Source organism: Bombus huntii, unplaced genomic scaffold (genome assembly GCF_024542735.1).
Source record: "Bombus huntii isolate Logan2020A unplaced genomic scaffold, iyBomHunt1.1 ctg00000144.1, whole genome shotgun sequence".
Taxonomy (NCBI): domain Eukaryota; kingdom Metazoa; phylum Arthropoda; class Insecta; order Hymenoptera; family Apidae; genus Bombus; species Bombus huntii.
The window spans coordinates 53,612-71,419 of record NW_026099389.1 but is presented as its reverse complement, the minus strand read 5'-3'; the positions used below and the strand labels follow the sequence as shown (position 1 = coordinate 71,419).

Below are 17,808 nucleotides of genomic sequence, written 5' to 3'. Positions count from 1 at the left end.
GGCGAAAAATAGCCTCTTTCTTCCACCTCGGGTTGTTCGCTGTCGAGGTGGACAGGTGGGGTGTCTGAAGCTGCTAACCCTGACAGTTTGCGTGCTTTTGCCATATTCACAGTACGATTGATTGCTGTCGACGCACTTTCATTGTCTTCGGTGATAATGGAAGCAAATTCATCGGTCGCAGGGGATCCGAACCCAGTCCGTAGCGCTGCGACGGTTTTCCCGAGATTCTCGATTTCTGCTGCCCTGTGTCTGTTCTCTTCGTCATTTTGCATAGACAAATGTAACATTTCCTCTCGTAAAAGGGCAATGTTCTCGTTCTGTTTTTGAATACTGTCCCATATTGCTCGCAACATTGGGTCAGTTGAGGTTGAAGTTTGAGATTCGTTTGCCTTAGACATTATTGCGCTGATTTATAATTTTCAGACGAAGACGAGTCTTGGCTACTGAAGCTAAATTTTCTTTCACGGTAACGTACACAGGAATTCAGTTTACCTTTTATTGTTACTTCACTTGGTTCGTGATAGTTACTTTGTTGTTGCGGATGACCGTAGTCCCAAATAATTCGATCTTCCGTAGATGATGAATGTCTTTTGGTTTCCGAACAAACACTTTTCACTATCCTGGCAGGATCGCCAAAATGTCACGTAAAATAACAAAATAAAAAAAGGAATTTGAGGTAAAAAATAAAAAAAGAAAACTTTATTTTTTTTCTAACATCAATACACTTTACAATTTACTTCCGAACTCTAGGCGTGACTTTCTAAGACTGACTCTTATGATTTTACTTTCGATCGGATCCGATTACTTTCTTTTGTCATCCCTCAACATCCCCACCGTCCATGCATTTGCTAGGCGTCCGCGATCGTTGCCACGTGCTCTTTCTTCTAGAACCTTCGGTGGAAGGACCGTTGGGATGTTGATGGTTCATTAGGCACTTCAGCGATATACATTGTCGCCGAGTGCCGCCACATCTTTATCTCTATCGTCAGTCCGTCGGATTTGAAGTATGCCGGTCGTGACAGTGTCATCCGGACAGCTACAGTTCAGACGGCAAAGAGCATTTTGGATCGGGGCGTCAAAAGGCTTGTCCCACTGCCAATTCAACCCGATCTCGAGAAACCCGAACAACTAGCCACCGAGACGAAATAAGATGGGAACTTCAACCACACCTCCCTAGTTTGATCGGTACCCTCTCAACGGGGGGAGAATGTTACGCCATGCGGCTTACCATAGGTCATATTCTTAACTATCGATCGCGGCACTATAATGTCGCAGACGGATCGTCGCGTCTGCCCGGCAAACAAACATTGTAGTGGCAAGCGCATGGTTCATTAAGCAGGGCGACTTCCAGAAACGTCGACTCGTGGCCCGTATTTTACCTCGCAGTAAAAGAATGTGGCGTGATCCGAACGTAGTGGGGGTCACCTTCCAGAAAAAACGAAAAAAATCGAAAGGCGTTCAGAACTTTTCCAGAAGTCGAACCGTCAACACATGTGGTATGTCGCGCATTACTTATCAACCAAAACGCAGTTACATTTTTTTTGTTCCATTTATATCTTTCTAGTTAATAAGTTGTTGAAATAAACATTAATTTATTTGTGTTAATTCTGTGGAATTTCATTGAACTACCCTTATTATCATAATCGAAATAAGGGGATCGATCAGTTCGTGGCGTCGATTATTTAATCGTAACGGGAACTTACAACTCTCGTTGACGTGCTATCTCGCGATCGCGTCTCTCCGCGAACGGTCGAAACGCCTATTTTTTAATGAACGACGTCTCCCACTAGAGACTTTCTCTCGAGAGCGGCTAGCATCCTTTTCTAACCACCGATATACAAATTGACCAATTAGCAGCAATGCCAATTTCCCTTACTTTCTGAACGAAGGTTGTCCTCGACGAATCCGATTTTTCCTCTGCAATATTTTTAAAGCTACACATTTCGAATTTTCCAATTATGCCGAAACAATTGCGTGAACCACTCTATATATTCCATACAATAAACTATTTTTTGCGTTTTAAAGTAGTTGAATATTTTATTAAAATACTCTGAGAAATTCTCAGGTTTCTGTGAAAACAAGATAACCCAAATGTAGTTGTGTTTCCTTCAGAATTATGCAGATTTTATTTGAAATATGTGAAGTGTAAGTGACCCCGACGTGATCGAGCTAATGAGATTTCAATTATCGTGATTCCGGGCGCGCCTACGATATGTCAAACAAGAATAAAACAGTTACGACCAGTGAAGAGTCCGCGTGCCTTTGACGATGCCCTAGAAGATAGTGCTATGGTTCTCCTTACTAGAGAGATAGCTCGCGGCGGCGAGCATCGCGGGCGATGAAGAAAAATCTACGGCCCTCCAAGGGTGTCTAGAACCTGAGTACTTAGAGCGAATCGAGGACATAGCGTTGAATCCCCCGGCCACCACAATATGATAAACTCAAGGACGAAACACTTCTCTCTCCTTTTCCTTTATTTGTCGGCTCTACATCCATCCCCCTTGCTTACTCAAGTTGTTGTTTGTCTATATACGATTCAGCAGCTATGGAACCACATATGGGCAAGATGGATTGACAGAAAGGAAGCGGAGGATGTAATTGAAGGATGAGCGTTGTAATGAATTGGTTTTGGTTTGTAAATATATTTGTTATGTTCTTGCAGCACTTCTTCTTTGCATTCTCAAGTCCTTAGGACGGCCTTTAGGAGAGAACAAAGACACAAATGATAATTGTAGCTGCTGGCTGTAGATGTCGCTGCTAGGGTACTGCTGTATTTTCTTTTCATTTAAGAATCGTGGAAGAAAAATCGGACTACGGTCGCCGGGATTTAAGAACCCAGATCCCGAACGTTCGTAACTTGAGACGCTAACCACTGCGCTGCCGTTGTCTGGTATTAGTTAGTGTCGAGTTGTCGTATTTGTGCTGTCGAGTGCCGCCACATATGTATGCATTTATGAATTGAGTGGTTTACAAGTAATTACAATCGATATACATTACAAGTAATTACAATTTATTACAAATGACTCGCTGTGCATATTACTATAACAGTCAGTACTAATTCTATAGATCAGCAGCATTATAACTTTCCAATAAACAACCGAAAATCACGTCGTTGAATAATAAATGCATTCACTGTAGAACGAAATTATTATTACGAATATAAGAGAAACGATTTAAAAACCATGTATTTTTTCATTTAAATTATTTGCATTTGCAAAGGGAGATACAAAATTTTAACAACGTTGCAAATTATAAAGACACAAATTACAGTTTCGTGTTTAAGTTATTGTTCAGAGTTTGTTGGAATACAACGATATTAATCGCATACAGATGAGGTGATTGATCGAACGGATTCTTTCCTTCGTTGTTCAGCGATATCCTCATTAGCGTGCGTTCGTGAGATGTACCACGGCGGCTAGCACGTGCATGCTCTTTCGAGAATTTGGCGGAAGAAGCGTAGGAATATGGATGGAACATTCCCGATGGGCACGTCGAGAAGCTACTAGAAGGTTCTGCGGCACATGTGACGCCACACAGACACCCACACAGGTCACACTCATTACTGCATAGAGAGTGGGGTTCAAAACCTTTTCAAGGGCCATGGGTCACTAAGCCAGTCAGTCTGTGTCTGTGTCTGTGCCAGTCAGTCAACTGTCTACATTCCAGAACACACACACTTATAATTCCTGTAATAATTGTTTAATAAATATCACATTATATTGTTTCAACACAAACATTGTGTCTTCCACAGATTATTAATCTTAATTCCAAGATTAAATTCTAACAGAGCTTCCTAATAATTATGGTACAATTGGTAAAATGATGATTTTACATGAAAAAAGTAAAAAATATATTAGATAATTGAAATAACGCGATATAAATATAATTGAAATAACATCAGTAAGAACGGATGTTTTAAGCTTTCGATTTTGAGAAAACAGGGTATGAATATGTTTAGTTAAAAAGCAATCCGTGTTTATTCGAGCATTCACGGAGAGACGCGATCGCGAGAAAGCACGTCAACGGGAGTAGTAAATTCCCGTTGCAATTAGATAACCGACGCCACGAACTGATCGATCCCCTGATTTATTTATCCCGATAATAGGGGTGGTTCAATGAATTTAACACTGTATTAACAGGTTAATATAGCTTGTATATTTAAAAATAATGAATGTAATAATAAAAACGTCACAAATTATTTAGCGATAAATACAGTTGATATGTTATAGGAATTCGACCCGACTTTGCGATATCTCTCAATGAATTCGTTAGACTAAGCAGTTTATAACGTTTGACTCTTCAGAAGGGACCGATTACTCTTCGATCCTTTTCGTTGTCTTCTCTGGAAGACGACCCCCACTACGCTCGGATCACGCCACCGTTCGCGCCTATGATCACGTATACCAGCTTCTTTATGCGGATAAAATAACGCACCGAAGGCGAATAGATGTTTCTGGAACTCGCTGCTTGACGACAACTATGCGTTTATCGCTACTTTGTGTATATCTCGACGGTCATGTAAGACGATCTGTTTGCGACGGTTAGGAACACGGCCTATAGTAAGCCTTGGGGCGTAATAAACGGAGAGAATAGAATAATCTACAGAATTATCAACGGTGAAGTATATAAATATACTAACGACTCAGAAAACATAATTGAAGTGAGTTGCTTAGATATGAAATTATTGTTAATAACTAAAAGAATAATAGTACAAGTTAGATTAGCAGAGAGACAAACGTGATTGTGCAGTGAGTCTAGGAAACAGGATAAAATATAAAACAAATAAAAATGGAATATGCAATACGTCCTATCCAAGAAGATTGGATACCAACTAATGCATAATAAAAGAATGTCCGCAATATTTGGAATTAAGAACAAAATTCTTAAAATAAACAACCACCATCTTTATGAACAGAGAAAATTGATTATTGAGACTAAAGAATTTTATTAAGAAACAACATGACGCTCAGAGCATAATAACTGAAGTTATAATAAGCTGAGCACAACTCAAAAACTTAGCTATGACCCTTTTGTAATAACTAACAAACAAACATTTCAAACTTAATTAATTATAAACAAGCTACAGATAATTTGAAGTTAGATATGAACAAGCTTAATAACAAAATTACATAAATAGAATTTTTCTTATTTAAATGCGACAGTTCGTAGTACAAAACAAATTTTGTTCAGGAATAAGGTTTTCTGAAAATTTCCAGCGAAAATTTTTGCAAAAATTTCCTAAAGGAATTATAATCTATGAGATAAATGAAATAAAAATACAAAAACCAACTGATATTAAAAGAAGAATGATTATTTTACAAGATCATATGAAACTGTGTAAGGGATTACATATGTAACATATTGTCCCGATGTACACATATTTGCGAAGCGACTTACTACCCTGTATATTCCAGAAACTTCTTAGTTTGCCCCAGCCTTAGCAATTTGAAACTATTTTATTAAAATTAAGAATTTTCCACATTAGATCGAACGCACTTCTAATAGGTACCAAACAGTATATATATATAGCAAGATTTCACATATCTCTAAATTATTCACAGAAAATTAATACGGCACATAAATTAGACTTCGGATTGTAAATATTAAGAATAAATAACCGATACAGTCTCACAAAAATAGAAGGATAAAGATAGAGATAAGGGATCAAAAACAACAGTTATTTTTCAAATTTGTATGAAAAGCCCTTAAGAAAATAAGTTCCTTCTTAAATTGAAAACAGTTATATGTATAGAAATCAAACTTGCGATAAAAGTAAAAAAGATAGAAAATAAGAAAATTGTATTTGTTTTTATGACTCACTTTTACATGTAGTATAATTTCCACCGCTATTTTAGCATAGAACGCTATTTTCAAACACGAACTGTTCCAACTCGATAGTCCCTTGCTTTATTGTAAACGGAAAATTCTTTCGTGTTCTCAACCAAATTTATCAAATTCCAGCAATGACACATGCTATGTGATTGTCAGTAGAACATGGAGAAATGTTTCCAGTAAAGTTTCGAGCGACTTATCGCCGATTTTCAGGAGACACTGCGACGATATCGCGTGTACAGTGCTTCTATCGGTGTTGATGCGCTTTAATACATGGTGCAAGAGAACACTAATAAGATTTCCCAGTGGGCCTGTAAATCCTTATAGATCACTCAAAAATATATCATATTGTTTGTTTCAACTACTAGCAATTTAAAACGTCGTCTACATATATTTAGAAAGTTAGCAAAGACATATATTTGTTCCTGAGCATGATTTCTATCAGTTGAGCGTTGTAGCAAAATGTCCGATACAATTTAATGTTGAATTTGTCTTTTTTTTAGGCTAGCTTGATTGGATTACAGGTAGATTTAAACGATCCGTGTGTTGCATCTCCAAGGCATTTTCGACTCATCGATACGCAGTGATACCCGGCAAACTTCTAGTGGACAAGCGACGTTGCTTGCAGGCAGTTTATATACATGTTTTGGCATGTGTTGTCGGCAGGCAATGTCTACAGACGCCTGTAGTCTGCCCGTACGCGCCTTAAGTTTCACTGACAGACATTGTCCGCCGATTACTACGACATCTGTCTGTGGACAATAGGCCGTCAGTGTGGAGTTATCTTTACCCGAATAATTTAAGAAATATAAAATAAACTTCAACGAAAAGTTGCTAGCTTCGATATCTTACTAATACAATGTTATCGAAATTGAATAAACCTCGTTACTGTATTTAAAAGGAAATTGCATTTATATTTCAAGTTTATAGAGACAACAACAACAACCAAACAAAGAATCGCAACGAAGAAATAAACGGATACAACAAACAGAACACTGGATCGAAGATAGAACAATAAACAAGATAGAACCAAGAAAACAACAGTAACGAAGAACCGGGGCGCAGAAAAAAGCACGAAGCGTGCGAGCTGGAGAGGAAACCTGTGACCGTCGGTGCAAGCGGTAAGCATACAAAATGGTTGTCGAGCAGGAATAATCGGCTGGAGAGCCAACCTGCTGGGACCGAGCTATATGGTGGCAGGTATCGCGTGGCGCCAGCTAAGCGAGCTGCCGCCCGAAAGGGTAGGTTTAACTTGTCCAATGATCCGCAAGGAGAGGGCAAGTCGCGCGCCGACCATCTATGCGCGCCATTCCCAAGTCGAACGCGAACATCTAAATGCGAAGCCAGTATGCGTTTTTACTGCAGGTATGGCGCGGTCGACCAAAAGGTCGGGCCCTCAAACGCACACATTACTTGTACAATTCGAGTGCTGCAGATACGGAAAAGCAATTTATAATTTATCGTAATTTATCGTAATGCGAATTTTGGCGCGTCGTCATAAATAGATTTTTATTTAAAACGAAATTGTTAAATATCCTTTTGTATCAATTCACATAACGTTAATAAATCAATATTAGACATATTACTCATAAATTGTACATATCTTTGTGCATATACGCATAGTTTTCGTGCATATATCAATATTTGTATATTTTATGTGTATAACTTTCATATGCTTTTCGCAAATTTTACATTCATAAACATCTGCAATCTACACGTTACGTTTTTCGTTGTATTTACAAGTACGGACATTAGATATTCTATTACATTCTTTTATTATAATCTTTTGATATATTTATAGTTGTTTAATTATTAGGTCATCCCATAAGTTCGTGCCGTTTTTCGAGAGGTTATATATGTTAAGATCGTTTACATACCTTTCAGTTTCATGAAAAAATGTAATCCCCCTCTCGTTGTACAACTTCTTCCCATTTTTCTGGTAGGTTCCGTCTGGATAAAAGTTCTCTTGTTTTTCTTTAAAATAATTTTCTATGCTATTTTTGAGAGTGTCAATATTTTCCAATTTTTTAGCTACTAAAAAGTGTTGTAATGCTCTGAACAGGTGGTAATCAGATGAGGCAAAGTCTGGGGAATATGGGGGATGTGGTAAAATTTTTCAATTAAATTCAGACAATTTTTTTGTAACGCTTTTCGCGACATGCTGTTTAGCATTGTCGTGATGGAAGATAACGTTGTTCCTATTCACTAAACCTGGCCGTTTTTCAGCTAGTGCTTCCCTTAATTTTTCCAACTGAGCGCAATATTTGTCTGAATTAATGGTATCACCACTAGATAAAAGTTCAAAATAGAGTATTCCTTTATAATCCCACCATACACACAAAAGAACTTTACGTGGATGTAACCCTGGTTTTGCACAGCGTTCAGGTGGCTGATTTCGTTGGGATCAGCTACGTTTCCGTTCAGGGTTTTCGAAAAGTATCCACTTTTCATCACCAGTTACCAGGGGCGTTTAAGGAATGGTTCACGTTTATTACGTGCAATTAATGACATGCACGCTGTCATTCGTTCAAGACGGTTCCGTTCCGTAAGTTCATGGGGCACCCAAACGTTCAACTTTGACACCATCCCCATTTTTTTTAAACACCTATGAATCGTTGTCTTAGGTATTTTCAGGACATTTGACATCTCTTGAACTGTCAAACTTGGTGATTTTTCAACAAGATCCCGAATTTTATCTCCGTCTGTCTGAAGAGGACGCCCGGAGCGTACCTCCTCTTCTAAACAGAAATTCCCAGCTCTAAAACGTTGGAACCACTTCCTACAGGTGCGAGATGAAAGCGCATTTTCTCCGTAAACAGCACATATGTTTTTCCTGGCAATTGTTACCGAACTTTCTTTCCGAAATTCATATAACATGAGATGTCGAAAATGGATACGCATTTCACTCGTGATTTTTTACTGTTAGAAGTCACTGTGTTCACTATATTACGATCTTATGCCCACGAAGATCTACTCTAGCCTGTTCTCGATCAGCTAAGCTCAAGTGCATTGGTCCCTTATCGCCGTATGTTTAGAAATCGACACATGAAATATATACACAAAAGTGTATAAATATATACACAAAAACTTATGGGATCACCTAATATGTAAACGATTTTGAACTATTTAATTTAATAAAGACCTTAGATCGACGGATTTTAATTGCTGTCACATAATCGTTAATTCATTACTTTTCCTCCAACTGTCACGAATTTTCACAAAGTGTGTATTTCGGATCGTTAATCTCATACGGATGTAAACTTCATTTTCTTAATAATCTTGGTCAATCATGTATCACATTTTCTATAAAATCTATAAGATCAGCAAGTGCTCTAATACTTGTGAATAATCATATATCTTAATTCGTGCCTTTTGTATTAATACAGAAGCTTCATGCGAGAAAGAATTTTCGATATAAATGTTCTCAATGTTGTAAATCGAGTTCTGCCAGAGCAACCGAGCTAAACGGACGTGTAAAACAGTGCTTCAGAAAAAGTGCGGCAAGTGGGGAAGAGAAAGTTACGAACGGCAACGCCCATAGCTAAATGGTGGAAACTCGTGTCTTCTACTAAGAAGACTACAAGCAAAACTAAAATGAAAAAGCACATCCCACCGATAAAAATAATTAACAAAGACGAACAATACTACATAAATAAAACAACAAACATATCAAAACCAAGCCAACCAATAAACGAAGAACAGGAATGCTCAGCTACAAACGAAGTTGATATGAAAACAATACCAAACAATGAAGAGAATATTACCAATAACGAATTAACCCAACAGGATGAAAGCTGGAAGGTGGCAAGTTATAACAAGAAACGAAAAATAACAGGAAATTCAGATACAGAAAAGCAGCGATGGCTGCAAGAATTACCATTAAGAAACTCCTTCAGCTCACTTACGGAAGAAATAGACGACCCAACAACCAAAAACACAACTAAATCAACGCAAACTACAAAACCACCACCAATATTTGTCGACGCCCAGATAATAGACCCGCTTATTGATCGACTAAACGATATAGTTGGGAAGGAAAACTACACAATAAAACAAACAAAATTAGAACAAGTAAAAATTCAAATAAACACCCCAGAAAATTATAGGAAAGTGATAAAGGAATTAAAAGAAAAAACGCTGTGTACCACACATACCAGCTGAAAACGGAAAGGAGCTACGAAATAGTTATAAGAGGACTACATTCAAAAACTAACACAAAAAAAATTAAGTGACGAATTAGCAAAAATTGGTCACCAAACAAGAGCAATAAACAATATGACAAGATACGATACGAAGCATTTAACAACACACTGTCCATACGTAGGGAAAATAAATGAAGTAAATGTTAAGGAAATTCGAGGATTTGGAAATACAAATTATTGACTATATTTCCCACACAACAGTTATACATCTATATTACTCTCTGAAAACGTCTTGCACGCACGCTGGTCGCCAACCGACTATCCTAGATTCTTCTAACATCTGGCAACAGTCTTTTGTCTCCACTAAGACCTTGACGCCCTCTAACCCTTACACACACACTCTCATGTACAGTGTAAATGTATCACTTCCCTAACACGCCTCCTTACATTTATACTGTACACTTAATTTTATTTACATACTTGTCGAATTAACAAAATATTTAACATTTATCGCTTTATTTACATTTCTCTTATTTTACATTCATCCATGACCTAAACCTTTCAAATTTCTCTCTACACAGTGCCTTCGTAAAAATATCCGCAGTGTTTTCTTCTGTACTTACTTTTATTATGTTTATCTTATTTTCCTTTACGTACTCGTGAACGTAGTGGTAATGAACTTCGATGTGTTTAGAATTTTTTGTAAAAGTTCCGTATTTTGCTATACTCATTACTCCAGAGTTATCCTCATAGATTTTTACAGGGTTATCGTCTACATTTACATCGAAGATTTTCATTAGTTCTCTGATAGTCATTACTTCGCTCACCGCTTCCGATAGAGCAACATACTCTGCATACGTCGAGGCTTTTGTCACACACCTTTGTTTTTTAGACTTCCATCCAATTACATTTCCATACCATCTAATTACATACCCAGAAGTCGATTTCCTATCTATATGATCTCCTGCCCAATCAGCGTCCACATAACAATCTATCGTTTCGCACTTTTCATTTCTTTTATAATGTAGCCCTAAATCTCTAGTCCGGTACAAATATTTCAATATTCGCAAGGCATATTTAAAATGTGTCTCGTTACAACAATCTTGAAATCTACTCAGATAATTCACACTATAACTTATATCGGGTCTGGTATTTACACTAATATACAGCAATGCGCCAATTAAATTCTTGTATCCAATGTCCTCTCTATTTATCTCAGCTTTTTCAATTTTTAAGTTGGTCTCCATAGGTGTACAGTACAATTTGCTGTTATGTAATTTATATTTGTTTGCTAATGATTCTATGTATTTCTTTTGGCTTAATCTCATTTCATTTTTTAAATAATCATACTCTACATTTATTCCAAGATATTCTTTTACTTCACCTAAATCTTTCATTTCAAATTTATCAGTTAATAATTTTTTTTACACTTTGTATCTTCCCTTTGTTTTTACTACAAATCAACAAATCGTCTACGTATATTAACAAATAAACAACATTTTCTCCCTCTCCATAAGTATATAGGCACAGCTCTATATTGTTCTTTTTAAAACCTAATCTCGTCACATACTTATCAAAACACTCATACCAGTCCCTCGGACTTTCTTTTAACCCATAAAGCGCTTTCGATAATTTACAAACTCTATTCGTTCCGTCCGCATATCCCTTTGGTTGATTTACATATACCTCCGAGCTTACTTCACCATTTAAAAAGGCAGTTTCTACATCCATTTGCTCAATTATTAATCCATTTTGACAACAATATGATAGCAATATCTTAAAGGTCTGATTACTCGCCACTCGAGAATATATGTCATCGGCTACGTTTCTTTGTTGAAATCCCCTTACCACTAATCTAGCCTTATACCTGTCCTCTGATTTTTTTCGTGTAAACCCATTTTACATCTAATACTTCTTTGCCTTTTACCCTTTCTACCAATTTCCAAGTTTTATTCTTATAGAGACATTCTATTTCCTTATCCATAGCCTGTTTCCAAACTTCATTATTTTCGCAACCAATCGCCTCCTCAAATGTACGAGGGATATCTACTTTACAATAATTTGCATGAATCTCGCAAATATTTTCCTTTTCTGGATACCTTACTGGAGTTTTCTTAATACGTGTAGATCTCCTAGGAGTGTTTGAGCTTTCAATACTACTATTATTTTCATCTTTCCTACCTTCTAACTCTTCCATATCCATACCATCCAATGAATAGTTATCTTCGCTATCATTTCTATCTGCCTCTAATGAATTTTCCTCAAAACCGATACATTTAGTGTCTGTCTCTATGACCTCTACATGTCTAGCTATTGTTATGTTCCCACCTAATAAGACTCTGTATCCTACTTCACTATATCCTAATAGAATTCCCATATCTGCCTTCTTGTCCCATTTGGAAACTCTTTTTTGTTCTGGCCTTCTTACAAAAACTTTACTTCCATATAGATGTAGATTTTTAACACTTGGTTTTTTCCCGAAGAATATTTCAAAAGGTGTCTTTCTTTCTATAGTATTCGCTAATATTCGATTTTTCAAGTATGCCGCTGTACAAACTATTTCCGGCCAGTACCTTTTATGTACTTTCGCTTCCGCTAACAAGCAACGCGCCATGTCCATCACTGTTCTATTATACCTTTCCGCTGTCCCGTTTAATTCATGTACGTATGTTGGGCAATTATTTATTCTTATACCTTTATCCCTAGCAAATTTATAAATTCGATTATTTAAATATTCTTTACCATTATCGAATCTTAATATTTTTAACCTCTTGCCCGTTAAATTTTCGGCTTCATTTACGAACTGTACGAAAGAATCAAAGACCTCATCTTTTGATTTTATACAATAGATCCTAGCTATTTTACTATAATCATCGATAAATGAAATGAAATATTTTTCTCCATTGAATCCGGTAGTCTTAAAGGGACCACATACGTCCGTATGAATAATTTCCATTATTTCCCTAGTCTTAGTTCGATTATTTTTGAAAGGTAAGTTATGCATTTTGCTTTCTATACACACCCTACATTTCAAAAGTTCCTTTTCAAATTCATTCGGTATGCCAGTCACTAGTTGCTCTTTACCCAAAATCTCTAAATATTTAAAATTTACGTGTCCTAGCATCCTATGCCATCTTTCCTTTTTACTCATACCACTACGTTCGGCGCTGTTTACTAAGTGCGCCGTTGCTGTCCATATGCCTGCTCTTGAGTTTCCATGCTCGCCCGTGCCGGTTCTTGATTGACGATGAAAGTTTCCACGTCCTCTGCTCGTATTGCCTTTGTTCCCTCTTCCTCTGTTTCGACCACGTGTTGGCCCATGCCAATAGCCGTTACTGCTTCCCGCTTGAACGCCATTTTGACACTCTCTCGCAAAGTGTCCTAATCTTCCACATCTGAAGCATCCTTCCTTTTTTGCAGAAAAGGCGTTGGTTTGCCTTTCTCCTCGATTGGATTTATTTTTCTTCTCTGCTATCTCTATTTTATTTTTTACATACGCTACCGTTTGATCCTCTTCTTTCAATGCGTCTATTATGTCCGCTATGTAGCTGTATTCTTCGGGTAACGTATTCAGCATGTAATTCAGCTTTTCCCTCTCACTTACTTGTGCGCCCGCACTTTTTAATTCATTGATTAATTTCTCAAAATCGTTAAAGAATGATGCTGAATCACTGTAGTTCTCCAGTCTTATGTTTTCCAATCTCCTTCTGCATACGATCTGCAGTGCCGTCGACTCTTTCAAGTACATTTCATCGAACCTTTTTATTATATCATACGCCGTTTTTCCTTCCCTAACATACTCCAATTGTCTGTTCGATATTGCACTATAAATTATATTAATCGCCTTCAAATCCTTTTTGTCCCAGTCTTCATCGTCTCTTTCGTTCTTCATTCTAGTTGTAACAACCTCGCATTCCTTATATTTGAGAAACATCGTGATTCTTTGCTTCCACATTCCATAATCCTCACCATCGAATATAGGTATCATGATTTCCGATCTCTCCATTTTAATTGATTCTTCTTTTTTTCTTTTCTTACTCAAGCGTTCCTACGTGCTCAAAGTATATTTTTTCCTCTGAAAGTTTTTTTTTCTTTACTGAAAACTCACTCGCAAGATCGTAACCACGCACTAAATATCTTGCAAAACTAGTAACCACGCTCTGCTACCATGTTAAGAAAATTCGAGGATTTGGGAATACAAATTATTGACTATATTTCCCACACAACAGTTATACATCTATATTACTCTCTGAAGAACGTCTTGCACGCACGCTGGTCGCCAACCGACTATGCTAGATTCTTCTAACATCTGGCAACAGTCTTTTGTCTCCACTAAGACCTTGACGCCCTCTAACCCTTACACACACACTCTCATGTACAGTGTAAATGTATCACTTCCCTAACAGTAAAATGTTACAACTGTAATGGAAACCACCCAGCCAGCTATAAAGGATGCGAAATCAGAAAACAATCACAACGTAAACAGTTTCCACCACTTGGCAATAGATCAACTACCAACATTGAAAGCACAAAATGAACCAAAAGCTATAAACGGAAACACCGATCCCCAAGGAAACCGCAGCTACGCGCAAGTAACCCAAAACATTAGACAAACAACGCCCACAAACAAACAGAATCAAAGCAACAACACCGAAGACGATACAGAAATCAAAGAAATGCTCAAACAATCCATTAAAGGTACAGAGATATTAAGAAAAATGGTAAGTGAGAAAAACACAATACTAAGGCAACAAGTACAACAAACAACAGTCATGTTACTACTCACAAACTTGCTAAGTAAAAAATAAAAATGGACATGCTTGAAATAGCAGCATGGAACTCTAACGGACTATAACAAAGGGCCCTAGAAACTAAAACATTCCTGTATAATAATAATATCGACATACTACTCGTATCGGAAACACACTTCACTATAAAAAGTTACATAAAAATACCGTACTACACAATATATGATACCAAGCATCCCTCAGGAAAATCACACGGAGGGACCGCAGTAATAATAAGAAACGACATTAAACACCACTAACACAGCCAAGCTAGTAAGGAATATATACAAGCAACCACCGTTACTGTACAAACTAGCAGCAACCATTTACAGTTGTCAGCAGTATATGTACCACCGCGACACAAAATGACATCACAAACGTGGGAAGAGTACTTTCAACACTTAGGTGACAAGTATATCGCAACGGGAGACTACAATGTAAACCACACGCTATGGGGATCAAGAATTACCACACCTCGAGGTAGAACCCTGGAAAAATACATTAACAACAACCTCAATATATTATCCACAGGAAGACATACTGGCCGACAGACCTGAGCAAAATACCTGGCCTACTCGATTTTGCAGTTACAAAGGGACTAAACGCAAATAAACTAAAAATAACACCCAGCCTCATTGCATACAGCCCAATTGCTTACAGAAACAAATTAATACTTTATAGCAATCCAGGGACACTATGCAACAGAACAACCAAATGGCAAATTTTTAAAGAAATAATCGAGAGCAAAACCAGTTGCAGCATCCCATTGGAAACACCCGAACACGTCGAACAGGCAGTAACACCATTGACAGAAACTATCCAAGAAGCATCATGGACAACCACTATACCTGAACCAACCAACAGACAAACAAAAATAATTCCATCAGACATACTTGAAAAAATTAGAGAAAAAAGAAAAGCGAAAGCAAAATGGCAAAAACATAGAACATGAGAAAACAAAAAACACCTAAACAAACTTGCAAAGGAAATAAAAAACAAAATAAAAGTGCACAACAATAACGAATTCACAAAATTCATAGAGTCACTCTCTGCTCACGAGAACTCCAACTACTCCCTATGGAAAGCCACGAAAAAAGAAGAAACCAATAAAACTAGTCACAGCAATCAGGACGGCAGACAACACATGGGCAAGAAGCAACGAAGAGCAAGCTGAAGAATTTTCCAACCACCTTTGAAACATATTTATACCACATAATATCAACAACAGCAACCCCAAATGTCATACGGACGAGGATGCGTTTACCACTAGTACCTCAACTGACAACCACTATACCATACCTAAAACAACAGCACAAGAAATTAGAAACATAATCGAGAAAACAAAAAACAATAAAACACCACGAATCGACCTAATCAATGGTAAAATCTTGAAAAACCTTCCGCCAAAAGCGATAACACTAATGACAATAATATTCAATGCAATACTAAGAATCCAATACTTTCCTAAACTGTGGAAACTAGCACAGGACATAATGTTACCTAAACCAGGCAAAGAACCACACCAAACTGCATCTTACAGACCAATATCACTACTTCCTGTGTTTTCCAAAATACTAGAGGAAATAATATGCAACCGCATAAAACCAATAATATAGAAGGAAAAATTAATACCAGATCACCAATTTCGATTCAGAAACATACACTCCACTATAGAGCACATGCACAGGCTCATTAAAGAAATAATACTAGCATTAGAAAACAAACAATACTGTACAGCCCTCTCTATGGACATAGATAAAGCATTTGACAAAATAAACCACGAAAGCCTACTACAAACAATCAGAAAACAATTTCCGGAGCAAATATACCAATTAATAAAATCTTACTTAAGCAGCAGAACCTTCGTAATAAAAATCAAGGACACATACTCTGAAGTTAAAGACGTCAAGGCAGGGGTTCCGCGAGGAAGCGTCTTAGGATCAATACTATACACAAAACATACCAACAACTACCAATAGCAAAATACTGACACTCACGGACGACACAGCTGTACTAGTCAGGCACACTAACCCAGAAATAGCAGTCAAATTACTACAAGAACATATCACAAAAATAGAAAAGTGGCTGCAAGATAAACAAATAAAAGCAAACCCCGATAAATGCAACCATATTACACTCACACTGCGAAAACAGACACCATCAAACATCCTACTGAACGGCACGCACATACCGCAAACAAGGCAAGTCAAATACCTAGGACTAGACCACCTAGAAACACAACTCACATGGAAACAGCATACTAAATCAATAATAGACAAAATACAGACAACAAGGAGACAAATGCATTGGCTAACAAGTCGAAAATCCAAATTAAGTATAGAAAATAAATTAAAAATATACAAAACGATCATAAATCCAATCTGGACGTACGGAATACCACTATGGGGGGTAGCGGCAATGAGCCATATAAACAAAATAGAGACAGTACAAGCTAAAATTCTTAGAACAATAGTAAACGCCCCATGGTACGTTAGAAACGAAGGCATACGGAAGGACCTGGGAATACCAATGGTCAAAGAGAAAATTAGCAGACACGCAGAAAAATACAAAGAAAGAATAGGAACACAGCCAAACTGGCTAGCTGCGGAAACGATCAACACCTCAAACATGGATAGAAGGCTGAAAGGGAAATACCTAGCAGACCTCACAAAGGACACAACCAAACAAACACGAAGATGGTATCCCACTGGGGGTAGCTACCCACATAATAATCTAACAGCTAAAAAATTCTACCAAATGTCCAAACTGGACAAATTGTGAATCTAATCTATAAAATAAAAAAAAAACTGTGATCTGAGTTTAGATCTCAGTTTAGAGTGATACATCTCCTAAAAGGATTAAGAGATTTTTTAACAAATTCCCAAAATAACAGTGAATTTTAGAACAAAGATAATGGAAATACATAAACATCTTGTTAATAACGACGTGGGTATACTGATAGGAACTAATATCTGCAGAATATATGAATGTCTTAAACATAACATAATGCTAAAAAACGTTCTCTTTGTCCAACGACCTCTTGATTC

At 37.2% G+C, this 17,808-nt stretch overlaps 1 protein-coding gene across 1 annotated transcript in view; it reads left to right on the top strand.

The window, feature by feature from the left end:
• The first annotated feature begins 748 nt into the window (after window positions 1–748).
• Window positions 749–17,808, top strand: part of LOC126877314 (uncharacterized) — a 68,961-nt gene continuing 51,901 nt past the window's right edge. The window contains exon 1 of the mRNA XM_050640117.1: window positions 749–1,021. The gene's annotated coding sequence lies outside the window, so the exon portion shown is untranslated. The remainder of the gene's footprint in view (window positions 1,022–17,808) is intronic.